The following is a 24,133-nucleotide window of genomic DNA, read 5'->3' as shown; positions in this document are numbered from 1 at the left end:
GCTAGGCTCCCACCTGAGACTAAATTCAAAATCAAGCAGCGAAATTACTTGCGAAGAATTTGGCAAAGGTCACGAGATCCCAATATCCGTGCCCAATTTCGCAAGATACAGAACGAGATAAGATCTTGAAATACAAACGCCATCCCAACATGATCATTTGACTTGGATCCCTCTGTATATATTGCATAATAACTGCTGCAATTCTGCCTGTGCTCAGCGAAGAGTTGTCTATAAATGATGTCGTTGGTGGTTGCCTTGACATGATGCTTGAAAACATCAAGAAGCTGAATCCATGCATTTTCCCAAGGTGGGATTTCAAAATTCTGTACTACTTGGGGGTGCATATCAGAGAGGGAAAGTTCCTCAATGACAGGCCAAACTCTTAATGGAAAAATAGGAACACATGATGGACGTATTTCAAATAAAGTGTTACACACATTATCAAGTAAGGTCCTACAAATAATAATTAAAAATTAAACATTGTGTAGAGAGTAAAAAGCATAACGCAGAAACTTGATGAAAAATTAACATGTATATCACTTTGCCTGAGTGTTATGGTCAGAATCCCATTCTGTATAATAATATATGCATTTGACATTATTAGGTATTGCTAATTAAATTAACATTTAAATACTTCAATGAAATATTAAGAAAATGAGAAAAATTATGAATACTACTTACTATATGATATGAATTTTTTAAAAGTGAGCTAATTAATAAACAAAGAGCAAAATATATAGTTCCATATTCCTTACGCTGAAGTCTACTTCATGCTGATTATATCATCATTAGTTATGAGGGCAGAACATTTGTGGTCTTCACCTTGCAAAATCATGAGGAACATTTTAATAATATAGGAAAATTTCATATAATGGCTAGTAGCTGAACTGAATGAAATGAGTATTTTAAATTCACTAGAAATTTAGGGTCGAGTAATGTTTAAATATTTCAAGTTTTGGAAGAAACTATTTAAAATGTCTTCTTTTTTGGAGGTGGGTTGCTTTAACTGCTTTTGGGCTACAGATTTCAGCCATATAATCTCATAAATAGGATTTAAAGATTAATTTTTTAACCCAGGCAGATCATATTTCTTCATATGAAATTATTGTTCAAAATTTATTCACTGCCTTACTTATTCATTACACACAGTATATTCATATACTAATTAATCATATATTAATACAATATTCAAATACTAATAATTAAATCCTTAAAAAATGTTCCTCTGTTAAAAGGAAAAACATTTTAAAATGTCCAATTGAGCAGTATTTATTTTACCTCAAAATATGTCACTATTGTATTATTTTTCAAATTCGTTATTAATACATGAATTAAGTAAACTCAAGTATTATTTAGAATTGAGGATTAGTGATATGGGATGTTTAGAATGTTCAGGGTTTTATGGAAAAGTACTACTGAATGGTAAAAAGGTTTATTAAAATTCAAATACAGTAATTCAATGATGTAATATACACATATAATTAATATGCACAACAAACGATTAGTATGAAATGCATGACAGAGCAAGAATGAAAACATACATGAATTTACAATAACATAAGTTGCAAAATAAACAGAATACAGGAAAACTCGCATAAATTTACAATAATACGAAACAATTAAGTGTTATGAGTAATAATATTAGTCAGATTTTTCTTTATACTCGTAGTTAAATCTTCATTTTCATTGCTCTTTTAATATCTTGTGTTGGTGGTTGGCCTGCATGCATTCTTTAAGCGATAATCTCTGTGGCACTTCATCAAACCCTAAATTGTTGAAACAAACATTATCAAATGCTAACTTGTAATGACATTAATACATGCATCATAACAAATACACAATGAATATTAAGAAAATGTTAATGTACCAATATTTCTTGTTTCAGTAGTATCAATTATTGTAATATCATAAAAGAGGAATTAGACATTTTTGATTAAACATTCAATTATACATCTATCAATTTCAGTGTTATAGTGTGGCACCAGGGTAACTATGCGAGACACACTAATCCCCTCGAAGATTTCTGATTTACAAAATAATTTTGGCAGTAACTTGTAAAGGCTAAATAATATTATCAAAACGATACAATTCTTAATTAATTACATATATTTTGCAGAAATACTTTGGAACTGTTTGAGTTGGTATTCGTGAGAATCCTTGAGCAATTTTTTGAATGCAGAATAGTTTAACTGAGAAACAACAGAATGCAGCCAAATGATATCCCTAAGTATTATTTCATTTCACTTTCTAATGCATGCATAATAGCATTAATTAAGAATTTAATAAAAACATTAAAAATAATTACATGAAGCAAGATCTCTAAAATTTCAAAATTGCATATAAAAATCTAGTTTAATATCTGCAATACATTTTTAACTCATCATATTTTCATAAATTTAACTTTACAATCTAAGACTAATTACAATAAAGCATACTTTATGACACAAGAATATGAACTTCCAGATAATGTGTATCATTTAGTCTGAGATTAAAAACTATGCTAGGAAACATTCTGGAAAACCATATTTAATACGTTTTAAACTATTTTACTTTCCTAGATAATCTCATCAAAATTATTAAATATTCATCAATCTTTTGATCGTCAGTTTCTGTTACCTGCCAGCGAGGTAGAATGTATTCACCAAGACACAAATATGTATTACATACATGTAAAATATAGAAAATACAGTGGCTTTGCTCAGTGCGAGCATGCAACCTATAATTAACTTACTGCAGTTTCAGGATCTTATCCTAGACCAGTACTTTCGAGAACATTCTGGCATGTTATATAACCGCTAGTACACATACTGAATACGTGCCATTTTTCGTCAGACTGCTTTCTTCTACCGCTGCTACAAGACCTTGCAGCTGCTCCTCCCATCTTGTTCTTTCCTTTGTTAAAGCAGATATGACATAAAGTCTAAATTTAATCTTACTTAGTTTAAATCAATATTGAATATATAATTTAGAGAATTTCATCTAAAGGCAAAATGATTTGCTGAGAGAATTGAATAAAGATGTGGGATCTAAAAAGCTAAATCCTTCTTTGTCGTCATTTTGCAACCTTCTATCCAGCCATAACAATGCCTGGCCTATGATGTAGTTATATTGTCAAGCTTTGGTCATTCCTGTGCCTGCCAAAATATTACATATACACATATGAAAATTATTAATATAAGCTACATAATGTAATATTAATAATTTTCATACGTGTATAATTTTCTAATGATTGTTTTGTCACAGTAATTACAATAAAAGTCTGAAATGTTGCCATGTCTTGCAAAATATCAACTAAATCTGTACACAAGATAAGAAATATCAACTAAATCTATATACAAGAATTTTCCATTAAAAATTTCTGTGCAGACCTGATAATCATTATATATACTGCTCTTTGTATAATGTACTGAACTGTAAAGCTCCAGGTATACAAAACATTTCAAGACACTCGATATTTATTCTGTTGCAGAAGCAAACTGTTTATTTTCAATATATATAATAATAAGCAAAGATGATACGTGACAAATCTTTCAGTTCTATAATTTTTATATCTAATATTCAGTGCACTATTATGCTAATAAGCAATCTTTATTCTCAAATCCTTGCATTATATGTTGGTGATTATGGGTGGTCTATTATTCATCTGTTTTCTTATCCGTCATGGCGACTACACTAAGTCTGTTAATCAAAGCTCAAATGTATGCCTGTCTCGTGTAATTTTAAAGAAATATTTGAAGGAAAGATAGGTTAAATTACATAATAATTATACATACTTTGCCTGTGTGTTTACAGTCAGACATAATATTCAACAACTAATATGCTTGAAAATGCCCAAGTGGGATTTGAATGGCTTCAATAACATATACTGGAAAATTAAATAAAAGTATTATAAAAATATTGCGCCCATTTGGATGGCTTAAATAATAGTTGTGTAATAAAAGAACATTTTAGGTTTGATATTAACTAATTAATTGTTTTTTTTTTTTTATTTTATCTCTTTGACCTTTAAAATAAAGAGGTAATGTTTCTAGTTGATATTATGTGAAAACCTGAAAAGCAAACAAAAACTACACTAAATCTAAAAATGTTTCCAAAGTTCACACATCTGCAAGAAACTAATAAGGTCAACAATGCCTGATTAACTGAATTTGTTGCAGATGATGATTCAAATCTGAATATAGAAGACATGTAAACAGTATAAAAGCATATCAAATTTATATCAGTGTACGAGTCATCATATGTGTGAATGAGTGCGTACTATAAATTAAGTACAAGTCTTACTCTGAACTATTTAGTATGCTCATACACTAATTTTTGCATTTTTTAATTCATATTTTTAATTAGCATTATTACAAAATTAAATAATATCTGTAATAATTGTAACTGAAACAATTGTATTTGAAATTTCACCTCTTTCATAATAACCACAATTGCTTAGTACATAATACCACAAATAGTACCACAAACACATAATAGTACCACAAACAAGTACATATTCATTAGCAAAGCATACAATTAAGTGCTTCACAGTATTATTAACAGTAAGGATGCTATCACACGTCAGTTTGTTTCGGAAGAATAACTGTTTGGCACAATTTTTCTGCTTTGTCACAACAGCCAATTATCATAGATCACTTTGGGGTTAACATGGGAAACTGGTTCCCCATTACAAACAAGCTGATAGTTGATTGATTGAAAACGAACAATTTGCAATTTTTTTAGAAAGGAAGGAAAACGTTGCATGTCTTTCTTTCAATAGTAAACCAGGCAGAAAAATTGTCCGAAACAAGTTGTTCATGTGAAACAAATGCTGTGTGATAAGGGTCTCAGACATCATTACTTACATCTAACATTTCACTTCCAGAAACAAGGGTCAAAAGTTTTTAGCTGCCATTCACTGTGCCAATGCCTGAAATTAAAAAAATAATTTTATAAAAATCTTTAAAAGGATGATTCAAGTATTGAAAAATCTTAGATCATAACCTGGTCATACACACAAAATATATTATTTTTTATACCAATAAAATAATATGTTGTTCAGTGCTGAATGAATTATTTAACAATAGGAGAGGGTCAATGGTTGTGAAATCACATCATAATAATAAGAGAATTTATAAAAAATGAAATAAGGGGTTTTATTTAAATTTTATTATTTAGTTAAGAATAATTATCCTACTAACTTTAACTCATATATTCAACTCTGAAACACACTTTCTACAACTTATCTTTGGCTACTATAGTCTGTGTTGTCAGCTTGACAGATACAGTCAGCAAATGATGATTGACAGTCATAATTGTTATCTTGTCTTCCTGGTACATGTGCAGTACACGTACATGTTTTCCTACAACTTGCATGATTGCATATATACTTTTTCACAGCAGAAATATACAATTTTATGAAGAACTAATTTGCAATAATATATAGCATACATGAAAACAATCCAAGCATACTTTATGTTAAAGTGCAATTTTATGTAATCATTGATGAAAATTACATACATCAAAATATACTTTATTGTTGACTTTACTATTACTTTAGGATTATTAAAAATCATCATCAATTCCTACATGCTGTACAATCATCTGCATTTTAAAAATAGAACTTGTTACATTTAATATTTCAACAGGTTTTTCTATTCAATAGATATTTGATAATATAAGGAGTTAAGTAAATTTGAGCTAATTATATTTTATTTTTACCAATTCTTTACAGTTATACCACAATTCATTACATTATTTTATATTAACTTCAACCAAAACATTTCAGCACATTTTGAGATAAAAGACTCAAGTACCTTGCATCAGTTTTAGCTGTAATAAAATTACGCTAATAACTTTCTTCTTGAAGTTTCTCGAAAATGATGTTTCTTTTCGAAAAAATTAAAACACTAAGGAAACAAATTTCTTAAAACATCTTTCTTAATGCTACATTATATAGAAATTTAGGAAATGTTAAAAAATGTTAATGAACTGTATATGTGTTAAAATACAATATATCACATATTGCACATATAACATATCAAATTTACTGAAATGGGAAAATATATACATACCTGAAAGCAATCTCGCAATAGCATTTGGTTTGAAGCTCGCGCTATCCACTGGAGCATCTGCATTTACGCTACTTCCTTTACCCATTTTGTGCACTCTTCAATCGAATTTAAACTTGATCGTATCGTTCAACTTTCCAGTTGTTGGAGCAGTACAGGAAAAAAATCTAATTTTACACAGTAATTACTTTACATTGCACATATACTCTACGAAGACTTAAACGCCGGATTTGTTTACAATCAGATGGCGGTACATCTACCACATACCGTATTTATCCTCTTTTCAAATCGCGCCAACATAATAATTACGCCAAATTTGTTTCTGGGCATGCGCAGTATGCGACATTCGTTTAACACTGTTCAACTCAATGTGCGGTTTGCCATTACGCGTACGGGAGTCATGAACTAAGCATGCTGTTTCCCCAAGATGTTGTTTTTCGAGATTTACTTTAACTTAAATGTGTAATTATAACGCCCTTAATTGTTATGCTTTATCTTAATTGTGTTTTGTTAATTAAAACTATTTGAAAAGGCCAAGTGAGTTTTGTTTATGGTAATTTTGGTTACAAGTTGTTTTTAATATAGAAGAAAAAAATTAATAATAAACTTATTTAAATTGCTTTACGCAGCACCGAGTAAGGAGATGAAATTTACTTTTCTTTATAAATATTTTTATCAGCCAATAAATACTTTACGTTTTACGTAAAGTTTTCAAGTTAGGAGAATAACGCGATAGTGCATGCATTTTCAAATCAGATTTATTTAATTAATATATATGGATATGCTGAACAAACACACGCTCGCACATATAAAGTGTACATGCACAAAAATGAAATAAAATTTGAAAATAACGCAATTTAGAAACTACTGTATTAAAAAGTAATTAAAAATCTTTTCATACCTTTTTTTTTTTTTTTTCTTTATATATATATTTATTTCAGTTTTGTTATATGCATTTACTCAATTTTATTTTGTTATATGCATCTGTTAGGGTTTAACATAATGTTAATACACGAATCAAATTTTTAAAATAAAAAATGAAATTCTTATATCGAAAACAATTAAATCTCGATCCAACTCATAAGTACATTGACAAACTGATATGTTACAACACTGATAAATTCAAATACTAAACGGAATATACATCAATTTTGTGCAGATAACATTTTTTTAACATATTTCGCTTGGAATGTCTAGCCGCAAAATTCTGATTATATATACCCTTATTTTATATTCATCACATATCTGATGATTTGACTTTTACCTCAAAACACAAAGAATCCACAAACCTCAATAAAATTAATAACTTTATTCCCCTGTTGAAAATTCTTTGGATCTTTTCAATTATAAAAGCACATGCGCCAAGCAGTTTTCCTTAAATAAATATATGCAGCAATGAGAAGATGTGCTTTTGACAGCAACTCGTTTCGACAAAGGAAAATTTTTCTAAACGTAAGAAATTAGTCGCTTGAATAAATTTTTCATTAAATAGAATCGCTTATTATTAAAAATATTTTATTGATAATTCAGATTCTGAAAACAAGAATATTTTTATAAAAAAACAAAGAAAAAAAAAAGAAACAACATATTTCATTTAACGGGGGACAAATTTGGCGCATATACTTCTCAACAGAGAAATATTTGAAGCATGTTATGGACTTTACCGCTAGGCCGCTGGCGGCCCCGTTTTTAAAGTAAACAATATTCAACTAAGCCATTTTCAAGCGACAAGGTATTTAATTATACTACACGAAGTTTAAAAGTTACAGAAGATGATCTTCTTCAAATGTTTTCGATTTCTTTATTTGTTTCCCAAAAATCGCTCTAAAAGTAACGTAAAAAGCACTAAAAGTTAACATTTTTCACTCGCTAGATAATATATAAGGTATAAATTTCAAAACTTACTGCATGCAGTTCCAGAAAACCGAAAGAAGAGAAGCATACTTCCAAATTCTAGTTTAATAAAAAGATCCTTTAACAATCTCTGACAATAAAATGCAATTTAAATTTTCTCGATCAGCTGACCAAGAAACGAGATACAGAAGTTCTCCTCATTTTCGTGCAGATTGCATATATTATAAAAGAACCTACAAACGATAAGATTGGTTTTATAAATACACATTAATTAAGAGACTAATTATATTTTAAAAAATTCTTTCTATGAAATTTGTTCACATGTTGGAATCTGCTTACTTGAATTCTACAGCGATCTATAGAATACAAAATGTGCGTTACATTGTTTAAAACATTACATATAACTTCATGAAACTGATCTTATAAGCAGTAACACCGATTTCGAGAAATATCGAATAAAATTTCCTTCGCTGTTTACAAATACACAAATCGTTGCTAAGCAGAAGCAAATATCAGAAATAACCTATTCTATTTTCTTTACAAGAATTCTCCACCAAATGCTATTTATTTACTCACGTACAAGTACAGAAAACATTTACAAAATGATTTGTGCTTTCTGCTTGTTTGGAATTGCAGATATACCATATAATTTTGCTGCACTGGAAAAAAGTACAATAAATGCTTCGCTTTAATCATAATCTAATAATTAGAAAACTGGAAATCTATTTTAAGTCATTTAGAACATAAAAATACGAAAATTGTGAACATAAAAATGCGTCACCTGCAGCATCTTAAAAAACTGCACACATATCCTTAAATTGAAAAAAATGTAATAACGATTCAATTTTCGGTAACAATGTTTATCGAAATAACGAAAACAAACATAATTGAAAAATGTATAATAACGATTCAATTTTCGGTAACACTGTTTATCGAAATAACGAAAACAAACATAATTTGTAAAATTCTAATTGCAAAATTCTCTTTCTACAAAGAAAGATTACAAAAATCTGAGAAAGAGCCAGCCAGATTAAAAGGCTATTTACAACAAAATATAGTATTTATCAAAAGTTTCAAAATGGTTGAATGCAAAATTTAAAAAGGAAATATTAAAAACTACTTTCCACTATTTATCAATTATACGATCATTACTAGCTAATTATTAAAAGAAAAAAAAAGCTGAAACCTTTCAGATTTTATCTTACGCACAAAAAGGCATTAACGCTATGTGTGTTACCTTTATTTATTAAATATCATGTTCTCCGCACGTAAACCACATAAAGTTCAATTCAAGAGCAATATCACAAAATATTTAAAAACATCCTACCTTTAGTATTTCCGATAGACAGTCTCTCGCGCTAGAGATAAAAATGCCTTTTTTTTTTTTTTTTTTTTTTTCCCGTAGTTACCATTGCTCGCTTTGAAATCGTTGAATTTGTTAAGTTATTACAAAATATGAAACAGATACGAAATTCAAAATTCGGGCTTCCAAGTGCCCATGTTCGGGTGGAGGATTACGTTGTTCAAAATTTGATGACTCTAGGTACCGTCGTTTTTCCACAATGCGAGAAAAATACATTCATGCAGATTCTTTCTTCATTATTGAATTTCTTTAAATGTAAAATAGGGTGATAATATTTGGTTGTGGAATCACTTCTGGGCTAACGCCCTTTAGGCCAAAAAAAAAGGTAGATAAGCTATTTTTTTAAACAGACATCGAAAAATGTCTTCCGTCCATTCAGTATTTCTTAAGGCAGTAAATTATGAATTAAAAAAATTCCTTTAAGTATAACATAGATGTAAGTCAATTTCCCTTAAAAAATCCCTCCATAACGGCAAACCTACCCTATAACAAGTAGCGTCCGTGTGCTTCAATCGTGAATGAAAATGCTACTCATATGAAACTACAGCTGGTTTCATCGCATACCAGGAAACCCTTTTCATTTATTTTCAAGAACAGTTCCAAAATAAATATGCAACAGACAGAAATATTTAAAATTTTTCAGTATTTATATTAAAATGAATGATCTTCATAAATACTGTGAACCTTCACGGCTACCAATCCCTACAACAGTGACGGCGAACCTACGGCACGTGTGCCACAATCGCCACGCAGAGCCTCATCAGCCGGCACGCGACTAAAATATTACTTCCTTAATCAAAAATCACAAAGAAATGATGCTATACAATTTAAATAAATCTTTTAGTCTCTTCTTGAACGTTTCATTTACTTACTTACCACATAATGCCAATGGCATAGGGGCTAAACCTAGATATAACATTTTCATATATCGCCAAAGAAATGATACACATATTTATTGACTCAATTTATGACGTTTCAGTTGTTTGGGCCAATGATATTACTTGTTACATGGCAAAGATATCAAAAGTTGAAGCAGCTAATGCTTACTAAACGAATTCAAATTTATTGCAGACTGCCGGTGAGTTTTAATACGTTCATTGTTAAATAGATTCCAGTTTTCAGATCTAAGCATTTTGAGGTAACTTATGAATAATTCTAATTTAACATCTTAAACGGAATGGCACGCGGTCATTCCATTTTGGTCACACGACCCCAAAAAGGTTCGCCACCACTGCCCTAAAAGGACCATCTCTAAAAGAAAATATTTTTGAAACAGAATTAAGTACTCTGCCATCTTTAAATTAACCAACATTTCCTGAGTACATAAGTAAATATCACTATTGAACAACACACACATTGATGAGCAAAAATTAAGAGAATCTGCGAATTATGTCTATTTTTATGAAAAATATTGGACTACAGGTACTAATTATGCCGCAGAGGAATCATGCAAACATTCAGAGGCAGATACGTAAGCGCATACGTACGCATCTGTGGAACTGTGATTGTGAAAGGGATACTAGCGTACGAAAGGTTTTTGGCGGTTTGTGTGCTTGTACTCCTTTACGATATTCACCGCGTTTCTCGCAAGAAGTTATCTATATTTTATCAGGTAAAATGAATTCACAAAGACGAAAGAGGATCGTTATTTGGCACTCTCAGCGTGGCAACACAGGACTACATCAGCTCTCACGTGAGCCACTGGAAGCTAAGTTTCGCTGTCTACGATTTCCGGAAGATTTCATGAGATAGAACTGTATGCCAGAGAACACCTGCTGTTTGAGTTCCGCTGACAGTAGTACACAAGACAGCGCCTAGCATGGTGCAGACAATATGCTCCTTAAATAAAACTTCAGTAAGAGCACAGTGCTTTTTACAGATCGAGTTGAGATTCAGACTGGAGTCGATTTTCCGGATTCCTGTATCTGGAGAGAGCTTGGAACACGCCATCGTCCCTTTCTCATCAGGGAAAAGAATCATTATGTTAAGTGAAAGTGTCATGGTTTGGGCAGGCATAATGGTTTGTGCAGGTGTCATAGTTTGGGCAGCCGGACACCTCTGTATGTCTTTGACAAAGGCTCTTTGATTACTATAAGGTGACGACAGGAGATCCTAAGAGTCCTATGCTCGACTTTACAGGGAAGCACTTGGTTCCTGTTAATGGACGGAAATGCTTGTCTACATACAGTTCAGCTGGTCGACGATCACCTGGAAAGCGAAGATATTCGTCGCATGGATTGAGCAGCCAGATCTCCGGACCTTAACCCTCATAGAGCATGTCTAGGGCGTTCTTTGAAAGCATTTTTCTCGTCATCCCCTCCTAGAATAACCATCCCCTTCCGAGAACCATCCCGGAGTTGGAAACTGCCTTGCTGCAGGAGTAGGATCGACAGCCACAGGGACTCCGCTTCGGCCTCCTGACCAGTATGCCATCATGCTGCGCGACTAGTCTGGCTGTGATAGGGTACCATACCGATATTAGACTCATTTTCAATTCAATATCACAAAGTGGATTTTGGACATCCCTTCACTATGAGCTTAAATAAAATGATAATCAAGCTTACATAAAATGACATTTGAATGGTACACCTATTTTTTTGTTATGTCTATTCGTACGAAATTCCATTAAAATCGAGTCCATTAGTTTTTCAAAAATCCGACATAATGTACAAGTATGTGTGTGTATGATATTTTAGAGGTTCGTATTCACGGTAAGTTGATAGAGTTTAGCAGAGAGCTGATTACAGAAGATGAAACCAATCCATTTTTTAGTAATAACCGAAAAAGCTTTTGCGTAGATCTGACTGGAGCGAAAATCACTGCTAGCTTGATGTTAAAGCATCGTTTTTATTTTGGACAGAAACAATTATTCAGAAATACATTTTTAGCTTAAACTGGTATGACAAAAGGATGCTAAACGCACTTCGCAATTTTTATAAACGCAGTTTACATTTTAGATAATAGAAAAAAAGAAACGAAGACACATGACTTTCTCGAGCAGAGTAAGCAAGCGAAAGCGTGATGCGTACTAACTGCATTCATATTTATAAGCTCGAAAAGTCTTCGTTTTAATCCTAAATAGCGACTGGACTACGTCACTACGTTTTTCGCTGCGGAGAAAAATTGAAAAGAAAAAGTGATGTAACATGCTGAAAAGTGGCGCAAAATGGTGCAACGCGTATCCTTGAAGAAGGGATGTGTTTAATTAAAAATTATGAATTTAAAGATCTATTGGAAGTTGGTTCCAATTAATTTCAATAATTTTGTTAGTAATTTTGTTTTATACTCTTCGCACACACACATAAATATACTAGAATACACAGAATGCTTGACATTAAAAAACAGGTTTCAACTAGTACAATCTTCCGAACTTTTTTCAGTACGACGTCTCATTTTTCATTTTACTAAAAAAAAAAAAAAAAACATATTACTTCCATATCATTGGTATCAAACATTAGAGAATACAAGAAGGGCTTTTCCTTCTTTTATTCCAAGCACTTTTCTTTGAGTTTTATGAATGATTTATCATTTTCCCTGCACTTCATCCAACAGCATTGATTGCTTTTAGCCGTGACGAGCTTTTTCCTTTCACGGCTATTTTCTGAGCGATGAGTCATAACCCAGAAATACTAAAATCGTGATTATTCGCAGCTTAGGGTACAAGAATATTTCTTTTCCGAGATTTCGAATCTAATTTCGTTTAAAGATTGCGCAACTATACTTATCCCAAATTCGCCACAGGAAATATACGTAAAACATGTTTTTTCTGATTCCAGTTACTGATAACAAGGTAAACTGCATAATTAGAATACGCTGCAGAAATTATAATTCGTCTTTTTTAATCACAGAGGTCTGGAATGTTTCTGATCCTTCTAGTCATTAAATGCTATAGGATTTTAATGCATATTAGAACAATTAAATATCAGTTTCTAACTACTTACAGCCCTTTAATAACACCTCTATTTTTTAAAATAAAAATTACTTTTGTATAATTATTTAAACAAGATAAAAATATGCAAGTAGTAAAAGAACTGATGTTTGATATTTCAATATACGTATCAAAGAAATAAAAATTCAGAAATTTATTTAAACTTATTTGGCTTTTAAATTTTGGGCAAAAGATTAAGTGATTGTAATAACCTAATTCATGCGGCTATTTGAGTTCGTTTTACTAAGAAAATTATAACCACCCGAAGATGAGTTTAAAAGTAGACAATAAACATATTTCGCAGGTGTTAAAACTTTGTTATACTTTGACCACTCGTTCAAGAAACATTAAATTATTCAATGGGAATCATAACTTAATCATAAACAGCACATTTTAATAGCTCTTACAGATAATGCGTTTAACTGATTTTAGAAATATAACTGAATTTGTTTAACACAATTTTCATCACAGTAAGAATCAAAATAGTTGCTTCCAAAGAGCATTTCTCAACTTCTTTCTCTCTATTTTCTAAATTTCTTTAGTGAATGCAGCTTTAAAAATACATTTTTTTCCACAATCTGGGTTCTGAAGAAATTTTTATTTTCATGATTTTCTTTCGTTTATTTCCTTTTAAATCTCAATTTTAAAAATTTTCATATTCAACATTAGCTTTATTTTTCTAAATTTGTAAGCAGAAATTTCAGCATTTCTTATATCGTTAACTATCAAACTAGCTTACAGTGGCCAAGTGGATCAAAATTATTTGAATATGGCAAAACATACGAGTACTCTCAACCTAAAAGAAGGGATGCTTTCAGGGAGGATTTTCTGACGGAAAGGCCAAGCGGTTTGTTTTCCCGATGTACAGCAAATGTATAAGCCAGCTTGCCTTATGAAGACCTTTCAGAAGACATCTCTTCCTTAACACAGATATTGTGTACTTTGCAGTATTCAACTACACCAAACAAATGAATATTTTTAATTACTTTTTCAAGCCGCTCAGCCGGTATAGTGGTTAGTGACCCGGACTGCCGTAGCGATGGACCCGAAGAAGGCATGGTCCGTCCCTTCATAGGGGGCAACGATGGCCACCTATTAGGTGCTTCCATAATGAAATGGCCGGCCCTTGTAGCGGTGCAAAGCCAATGGCTATTAAATAAAGCGCCAGACCATTAAAAAAAAAAAAAAAAGAAAATATTTTTAAAAAAATTTTTGACATTCGTTTCATCTGTATTTTAAAATCAGTTATATTCATATTTTGATAATTCAATATTGCCCTCTCATTCCTAAAAGAAAACAAAATTAATGTTTAGATATTTTATGTGCCAGCAAAGTTACCGTTCTTAGCAAGTGAGTGAAATAATTCTTTCATGAAAATAACTTTTCATGAAGCGAATTACGCTGAACGGAAATAGTGGGGAAAATTAGGCGATATGATCCTAATTTTTAAAAGTTTTAATTTTTTTAAAACTTTAAAAAAATTTTAAAAATTTAGAACTTTTTAAATTTAAAACCCTGTATAAAGTTTTTAAAAAAATTAATGGAAAAATTCATGGAATGGAAGGGAAGGGAGAAAATAGGTAATAAAAATGAAACAGAATCGGCATAGCAATCGAGCGAAAAGACATTATGCCTTTTCCAAGCGAAATGACATGATCAATGAAGAAAACTTATTGTTTTAACGATACCAGTTAAGCACTTTTGTGAGAAAAGAAAATCATGCGTTAAACGATGATATGATAGGGATAATTTGGTCGGTTATTCATAAAGTTTAGAAATTAATATTTTATTACTTTTGTTTTAAACAGCAAAGCGTATTTTTATAATCTACTGCGAATTTAATTTTATTTCAACTCAGTATAATGTAATACACAAGCACAAAGAAACTAACCGCTTTTCTTCCAAAACATGAAGGGGGGAATCCCAAATTAATAACAGCTTACTGCTGACAAAGCAAAGCTTCCTTTCTCAATTTAGAGAGCATACATGCACATCGCCGGTGACATAGAAAATTTACAACTGTTTGCAGTATCTAAAAATTATTTGCAAGGCTATTTTCGTTGTCGCAAAAAAGTGTTTGAAAGAGAAAAAATAGCAAATACAGTCTCAAATGTGTTCCACCCACGTCTGTAAAATCACTAGAAATAGAATGGGAAGATTTTGGCGCGCTTTTTACTTCAGTGGGTACTTCGAATCTCGCGCCATTCCTCAGATACACCTGAAAGTCTTTTAAAGTTTCCCCTTCTGCTTCCATTCTTTAAAGGTGGGGTCAAAGAACCGTTAAATTGTCACAAGAGGAAAGGCAAAACGCCAGGATACAGTTTTTTTCCTCTAAATACATCCATTATCTTAATTGTCATTCCTATAACAGAACTATAATATAGTCAAGATTTTTTTTTTTTTTTTTTCTTAAGATCGACTGCAACACAGTTCTTAATTAAATTCATAAATACGTGAAAATAATACAATGATGTCATGTTTTAATGAAAGAAAATGCTTTATTGTGCGTTAGTACCAAACTTAATTATTATTATAATTGTCTTCCCGCACCTGTATAGTTAGTACTTAAATGTTTCATTTGTGGCCAGACACACATCACAACGCGAAGCGGTTGCTTGAAAAGAGTTAGACAATGTGTCCGCGGGGAATGCTGCATATTCTGCTAGAATTTCTTAACGAAGTACCTCCACCACAACCCATTTTCTGCTCTACAGAATGTCCCCCAAAGCCGTTTCGATTAAGTATCATACATCTCATATCACAGTCATCAGAATAAAGATATATTGGAGTGAAGACCAACATATATTGAAACAAAGAAACAGATTACATATTGTAACGATAATTCAATTCAGTGGCGAAACCTATACGCCAACACCATAACACCATTTGTTAGTGTGGATACATTTTTCTGACGGACCCTGTATATCTCTTTGAGTTTGATTTTTTCTTCAGGCAGATGAATTAAAAACTTTAAATGCGTAATTACCCTTTAATACTTTTAAAATATTACACAAAATTGAAAACGGCTTCTTTATATAAAAATAGAGAGAGAGAGAGAGAGAGAAAAGGGGAAAAAGACGACCTTTTCTATATTCTCACACCCTCTACAGTTACTTCCGCCACAAATATATTCATGCATTCAAAAAGAAAGGTTATACTTAAAATAGTAACGTTTTACATATGTAAACTTCATTTGCAACAAATAAAAGTTTAGACATTTAATATAAATGAATTCTTCATTTCTGATACAGTAAGCAATTCTTATATAGTTCAGACAAAGATTTTGAGTACTGAAAGCAAATTTTAAAAAAAAGGTGGGGGGAACATTAATGAAAACGTTTTAAATTATCCCGATGTCAGCTTCAAAATGTTTTTACTTTACCAATTAAACCGAAAATACATATATTTGGATTTAAAATAAAATTCACATCACCAGTGACAGTCTATAAAAACGGATCAGGACTCCGGTCTCTTCCTTTAAAATGGTTATTTCAAGGCCGTTGCACTTCACCCAAAATATATGGCGATCCGTAATATATGGCATCATCACTGCACAGAACTAACTTTCTGCACTTCATTTCAGACTGATGATCAAGTCGGGCTTCATTCACACACCTTTCATGAAGCGAATTACGCTGAACGAAAATAGTGGGGAAAATTAGGCGATATGAGCCTAATTTTTTTCACAAGCATGTATGAGCACGTAACTAGTGTGAACAAATCCTACGAATCAAGGGGAGGGGAGGGGAGGAATTGCCAGCACTTTTCAAATGCACACAAATGACTGAGAAGTTTTATTATTGTTTCTACATCTATTTTCCGATGCTATCAAATGAAGAAACTTATAGAAAGTACTTTTGTAAAGATTATCATGTGTAAAATTGACAAACATGGTCATATAATTGGACAGCCAACCCTGAAGTATGAAAAACCGGGAGGTTTTTGTGTGAAACACCAGAAGTTTCCGGTTAGTTTTAACGGTGGACGGAGCGGCGCCATTTCAGAAGAACTCCTGAATGACTTATAATCACTTTATAATTCACGATTCAGGTTACTGAACTATTGATTCTGGTGAACAGTATATTAATGTTTAATTCGATATTCTAAACTGTCTATTCTTTGGCTAATTTTATTTTGAAATTCTCTTACACATTTATACGGAGAAAATCCCGAGTAGGAAAGAAAGTTCTCATTTATCAAAGCTCACTCACTCAATTTTAAATATGATGAAATTAAAATTAATAATTTACGTACATACTACAGCGTGGACAAACTTAAAGTACCATATATTGATGTAAAACAAAATTAAATGACGAAACATTGCTTGAATCTTCATAAAATGTTCTACGAATATTTACAGTATATTAAAACATTTCAAAGTCGAATGAAAATTAATAAGAAAAAGTTTTCTGAATATTAATAGGGCTGAGGGCTGGAATATGCCTAATTTAAGTTTTATTAATTCGATAAATTTTATTTATTGTATGGAATATTTTCCTTCACACAGGCTAAAAACTTAATACGGGACATTTCTGCTGAGATATGTGATTAAAACTCAGAAGTCTTCCAGTAAATGTTTGATTACGGCAAAGCACTCGAGGGCTATCTGCCTAAGAGAAGGGATGACTTTGTGGAAGACTTTCTAAAGGAAACTGACTTGTATACACGTTACACAAGGGGGAAAACCATGAAAACGCCCGTCAAAACTTGAGATGTTGCATTATATACATATGTGGTAATGAAACATTCAGCAGTATCTCACTATTTTATAGATAGAGAAACTTAAAGGTAGTAAACATAGAAGTAATCGACAAAGCCCGTTCTGGCAGATTATCCGCTGCGTTTACAGATATTCACACACCCATGGGCAGATAGTTGACAACGATAAAAACCAATTACGTAGAGCCATTATGAAGAAAGACTAGATTTTCTTAAGAAACAGGAACTTTGCTCTAGAAATGCCCTGCATGTTACATGTGGTTGCTGTGACGTTAGCAGCATTGTCTGAAACCGATCTGTCAACACTAAACTACCCTGCAAATAAGCCTTAGATTTAAGTGACACGTGATTTCTGGGCATTCTCAGCATTTGACTCACAGAAAAGTCAAATGCGCGGGAAGCGGTTCTTTAAAGATGAGGAAGTGAGAAACACCTCGCTGGCAGTGCTAAGAGGATGTCACAAAACAGTCTATTTCACGTCTTTAAATTGCTTATAAAATGCCTTGAAAACGGTAATTCAATCTGAAGTACTTAAATTTTAGAGGAACGGAGAAAATTAGTAGTGTTAAAAAAATTAGCCTGTTTCTAAACTAATAAATGCAGAGTTCATAAGTTGAATATTTGAATTAATTTTAATCGGGGAAAAATACACTGTGCATTTACTAGCCCAACCCTGGAATCCTAGGCAGGAACCGAATTTATTTGTTCTGATTATCTAAATCTTAATTCTCTCGATTGTGCATTTGTTAACTCTGAAACAGGCTAATTTCTTTCACATCTCGCGATAGATAAACCCCTCTGATGAAAAATGTTTCGAAAAAAGTTAAATTCCCTTTGCTTTAGTTTACATTTTTTTTAAATTTTAATTTTTTTTCCCACATTTCTCGTGCTTTTTTTAAATAACGTTTGTTTTTTATTCGAACTTTGTTTTTACACAGCTGTGGTTTATGGGTAATTTTTTAATTGCTCGCGCTTTAAAATTCTAATTAAAATTTTAGAAAGGATTTTAATTTAAATGTTTTCATTTGCATCAATTCGTACAGTAATTGTATGTACATTTTGCAATTATTTTTCAAATAATTTTTTATCCTCTACGGATGAATATGATATTCAAATTCGTTTAAATTTCAGTTTGATTTTACTTATTTCCACTTAATTAATGCAGCTTACAGCGGTGATTTGGGTTCAGGTTTATATATACTTAATTTTTTTTTTAAATTTTATTTACTTTTATACATGTATTACAGAATCAGTGAATCTAAAAGTGATACAATGAAAACCTTTCCTAAGAATGAGGCGGCCCACCAGCGACTGAGCGGTGAAGTCACTGAACACTGGTAGTTCGGTCCGAGGTTCGAATCCCGCGAACGGGCTGGCTGCGTGGGTGTTTTTGTGGTTTTCCCCATGTGTAACGTGTATACGAGCCAGTTTTCCTTAGAAAGTCCTCCACGAAGGCATCCCTTCCATTAGGCAGATAGCCCTAGTGTGCTTTGCCATAATTAAATACACCACACCACACCTAAGAATGAGGCAATCTCGGAACTACTATCCAAAGAAACCAGAATTTACTAAAATGCACTCATTTGCATCTCAGCTAATACAGTGATGCAATATATACATTAAAATTAGACTATCCAAAGAAACCATAATTTACTAAAATGCACTCATTTGCATCTCAGCTAATACAGTGATGCAATATATTCATTAAAATTAGACTCATATGCATCCCAGTTAATGCAATATTGCAAAATTCTTTTTGCTCTTGAAAAAAAAAGGACCCGTATTTATGCATCTTCGAAACTCATTAGTTTTTTTATTCAAAAATCTATGTCAAACTAAGGTCTTTTTTTTTCCGGAAGGGGGGACTTAAGTGGTCCGAATTCATATAACATAACAAAGAACATTACAACTACTTGCCTATGAAAAAAGCTTTCCTAGAGGGCCTTCTACGGGACAGCCTGTTCATCGAGATTTGAACCTAGGTTGAATTATTACCAGTATTTGGTGGTCTTATTCACAGGTGGGCCATATTATTTTTCGGAAATATACATATATATTTTGGTTTAAATAGTGGACTACCAGCCAATTCCGAAGACATTTTACATAAAATTTTAAAATGTTTGCGAAACGGTCTAATATTATGCATGCTTTTTCTTAGGTAGGTAATTAAAAGCTCTAAAAACCATACTTTTAGGATAAAATTAATGTACTTTTTTGTCATTCAAATGTTAAGCTGAGCAAATTAGAGGGATATGATGTTCAAAAAGAGAAAAAACTTAGTTTTGCATTCAGAAAATTACAGAATTAACACTTATCCGGGTTTTAATTACACCTACAAAGCCTGGTCCTAAAATTACTTTATTTACATTATTTTTTAAAGGTATGTCTGATTACCTGGTCTGTATAACTGTGATAACAAAAACGAAACAATAAAGTAATAAGAGTGATCAACATATGAAAACAGCAATGTTTTAACAAGGTTGATAAAATTTTTAATGTAAGTTTTCTAACTGAAAAATGGACTCTTGCTGTTAAAATTTTGTTGTCTCTTTTTCCATACAGAAATTCTGCTATAGTAAGTATTCGACATTTCATGCATTCAAATGAGTTTTTTTACATAAAAACATGTCATAATTTAATTTTTTTAAATCTTAGATAGGAAAAAGTAATATTAAAAATTATCTAATTTTCCTCAACAGAAAATAATATTGACCTGACTAAACATCAAAATGTACCTGACTTAACATTAGTACATGATTAAAGATCATAATTATAAAATATTACTCACTTGGATCTCTTAATCACTAGTCGTCCACGAACGGCTTTTTCTCCCAAAAGGGCAAAAACATCAATGCTTAATGAGGGCGTAAAAGCAACCCAAACACAGTTGTAGCAACGGGAGTCAACATAAACAGTAGCTCACAGAGATGAAAATCCATTCCCTAAAATTAGGATTCGAAATGCATCTCCAGTGTTGGCGACATTTTTGAAGGGAATATCGCCAAAGTTTCACAATATTCAGATTCAGTATGGCATGGTATTTAATTTAAAAGCCCTTGTAAGTATTATATATTAGTTCACATATTTCAACATCGTTACGCTGAAAATCGTTGAAGCAACAATTCGTTCACCTTCTCAAGGATAGTTTTTAAATATTTAAGTAATTTGAAATTTTATACCCATATTTTTTATTCTACATTAACATTTATTTTATTTACTTATTACTATCACCAACTGGTTAAAAATTTCTATCCTGACAAACTAGAAACTACTGCCAATTCATGATCTTTTATGAATACTACCTAATGTAATATTTTTCTGGCTTGTCAGTGCAATAAAAGTAATTCATTTAAAAATAATTTATGCTTTTTAATAAGATTTTCATAAGTATTTTTAAAATTTATACCATTAATAAAAGGGACTTTTTAATGCCATATAATATGCAACTCGATTTCAAAATTTTTTACTCCACTTTATATGTACATTATTATCTAATCTACATTATCAATAAAATCTATAGTAATAACAAAATTCTGTAGTCATCTATCTATACATAGAAGCCAGCTATTAATTCTTTTAAACTTACAATGTCCTACTTTTATATAATATTTTTTTTTTTTTTTATTAGAACGGTTTTACATTCAAAAACAAAGAAGCATATTCAGTTTCACCAAATGGTAACAGTAGGTATTCTTTATATAAGCATTTTTTAAGTGAGACACATTGAAAAGGGATAATGGCTTAGCAGTTAGGATTATTCAAAAAGCACTGGTTTATTATATTATGGTAATAAGAAAAATAAGTTTATTTTGATAACTAACAGCTGGTGCTTGATTTAAATAACAAAGCTGGTTATAAATGTTATACGAATTATTGTAAAAGATTACATATTTTCAAAAAGGAAATGACCAAATGGGCACTCCAGTGTCATACAAAATGCAGTTTGCATTTTTTACTATTGACACAATATACAAATTAAGCCTCCTTTAAGTTTTATTTCTACTTTTCCAAGGTATGCATGTTTTGCATTTTATGAAAAATAATATTTTTTAAGTGCTTTGTTGTGTTAGTATGCATGATTTTACACATTTATACAAATTTCTGTGAAAAAGTCAGATGAAATCTGTACAGTATTATGATAATATAATTAATACTCTATCGATACTGCATTAAGGCAATACTGTACTTCCTATCAGCAGAAATTAAATCAAATAAGAAAGTTTTGCTATTACCACTAATCTTTTACAATGTATATCAATATCTGATTTGTGCACAAGCTTATACAAGGGATATATTTATTTACAGGCAAATGCACCTTTAATGACAGATTTCTTAAGATGCTGTACTTATATATGATATTTAAAGGCAGAAAACTGTAAGAAATCTTACAGTCACTTATTTCTGCACTTGCTAAAATTTAGCAATTTTTTTCCCATTAGCAACTCAGCAAGACTCTATTCATAGGGTAAACATAAAAAAGTTACATTCAAAAAATCATGTATTTTATGCATAAAATTTGTGAAAATATTAATAGTTTCATAAAGCTAGTTATAAGTTAGTAACAGAGCTGTTTTACATAATTATTAATCTCAATAAAGCAGAAGCAATTTATAGTTTAGCCCTTAAATATTATGAAATTTCTAAACATTTAGCAATAGGCGTTAAAAAGGGATTCAAGTCAGTAAATTTACTCTAAAATATATTCATAAAATTAGTATGCAAATCAGAGGAGCCTTTAGTATTTACCTTATCAAAGAATAACAAATATTTTAATAAGTGGACTTCTTGTTCCACAGGAAGCATACAAAAAGATTTGGTATTTACAGAATTGTCCAATGCCAGAACAAAAAGCAATTTCATAAAACCAGAAACTCTGTAATCCATACATGTGTGATATTAAGGAAGCAAGCTTACAGCTAAATTTTTAGAACATCATGAGAGTCGTATTTTGCTTCTATGTAAAAGATATTCACGCACGGTGCATAAAATACAATATTTAAATGATAAATTACAAGACATTAGCAATAGAATCGTGTACAATATTAAGGGTTGATAGAAGAATGCAAAATCATTCTTTTCCACCAAAGCACTGCAGAAACCGTGAAAATCCATTTTCCAAATCAAGAACAGATATTTGTTTACATGGCTAGCATTGCGGTGAACACCAAGCATATTTAGCCTGTTGTATTTGACAATATGGCTTGGTTTCACTTACCGTTTGATTTGTGAATTGCAAGGTGTTTAATTCAAAATAATAATAATAAATAAAGCAAACTGCGTATTTCTGAAACCGTGGAAAAGAAACGACCGGTGCTGAACAGCAAAACTGCATAAGCAAAGATTTTTCGCGTTTAGAAAAGAATCTAAAATACTTATATTATGAATATTTTCTCTCAGACCGTTAAACGAATGAACAAAGCATTTTCACTGCCATAGATAAAAGCACTCAAATTAGTTTGGAAACACATATCTCCATATAGAATGAAGATGGCCTTTTAATAAGGAAGTAAATATTACTGAAAACTTTTCTAAGCAAAGCCATGTAATGAAAGTATTTCCACCCAGACGCAGCAATGACAAGCAGACAGATAACTGCCAATCATCTTAAAACTCAGCTGGGATGCATCATTCTGTAATGTTGTTTAGAGATGAGCTTTTGGATACGTCTCTTTATTTACATATCGCCAAGGGATACATCGGATGCCAAGAAAGTGCCAGGCGGATCTTGGCATCAGAAAACCGCTTGAAGTGCAGCTTTTCTCTTTTGGTCTCCCCCCCCTTTTTTTCCAAGGGACGATGAGTCACAGGGCAGCAGGCCACCTACTTTAAGCATCATGAGCTTGTAGTTTGGAAAGAAATACGTAACATGATCCAATGACTCAGCAAAACATCAAGAGTCTTACCCAGTGCTCTCTCCCTAACATTTAAAAGAGGGAAAAATACGATTGGAAAAACGTGTGCCAAAAAACTAACCAAAATTCAAAACAAAGCTCTTTATTTTGTCGAAGATGAGCTGTAAAAGGTTAACGACAGAACAAAGATTAGAGTTCGAAACTCTTAGATGCCAACTTGTACGACTAATGTAGAACAAATGCTGAATCCATAAATGTACATCTCACGGATCGAATTTAACTCGATTTCGTGATATTTGGACTAATTTACCTGTAAGAATTATTATAATAATTCCAGAAATAATTAAAGATAATTTTCCGAAGGTCG

The 24,133-nt window shown here is 31.6% G+C and overlaps 1 protein-coding gene across 5 annotated transcripts in view; it reads right to left on the bottom strand.

Moving 5' to 3' along the window:
* Positions 1-24,133, bottom strand: part of LOC118182671 (uncharacterized) — a 119,754-nt gene that overhangs the window by 64,880 nt on the left and 30,741 nt on the right. Inside the window, exon 2 of one of the 5 annotated variants that reach the window (XM_035352054.2) lies at positions 7,956-8,137. The exons of 2 other annotated variants lie outside the window; for them this stretch is intronic. The gene's annotated coding sequence lies outside the window, so the exon portion shown is untranslated. Of the gene's footprint in view, positions 1-7,955; positions 8,138-20,702; positions 20,848-22,660; positions 22,884-24,133 lie in introns of those variants that run through there. 2 more of the 5 variants (XM_085806648.1, XM_035352055.2) reach the window with 2 other exon arrangements.

The sequence above is a fragment of the Stegodyphus dumicola genome, chromosome 12 (assembly GCF_044657685.1).
Source record: "Stegodyphus dumicola isolate Sdum_Otavi_A_Nest chromosome 12, ASM4465768v1".
Lineage (NCBI taxonomy): Eukaryota > Metazoa > Arthropoda > Arachnida > Araneae > Eresidae > Stegodyphus > Stegodyphus dumicola.
The sequence above is the reverse complement of the archived record's forward strand: the minus strand, read 5'-3'. Positions and strand labels throughout refer to the sequence as shown.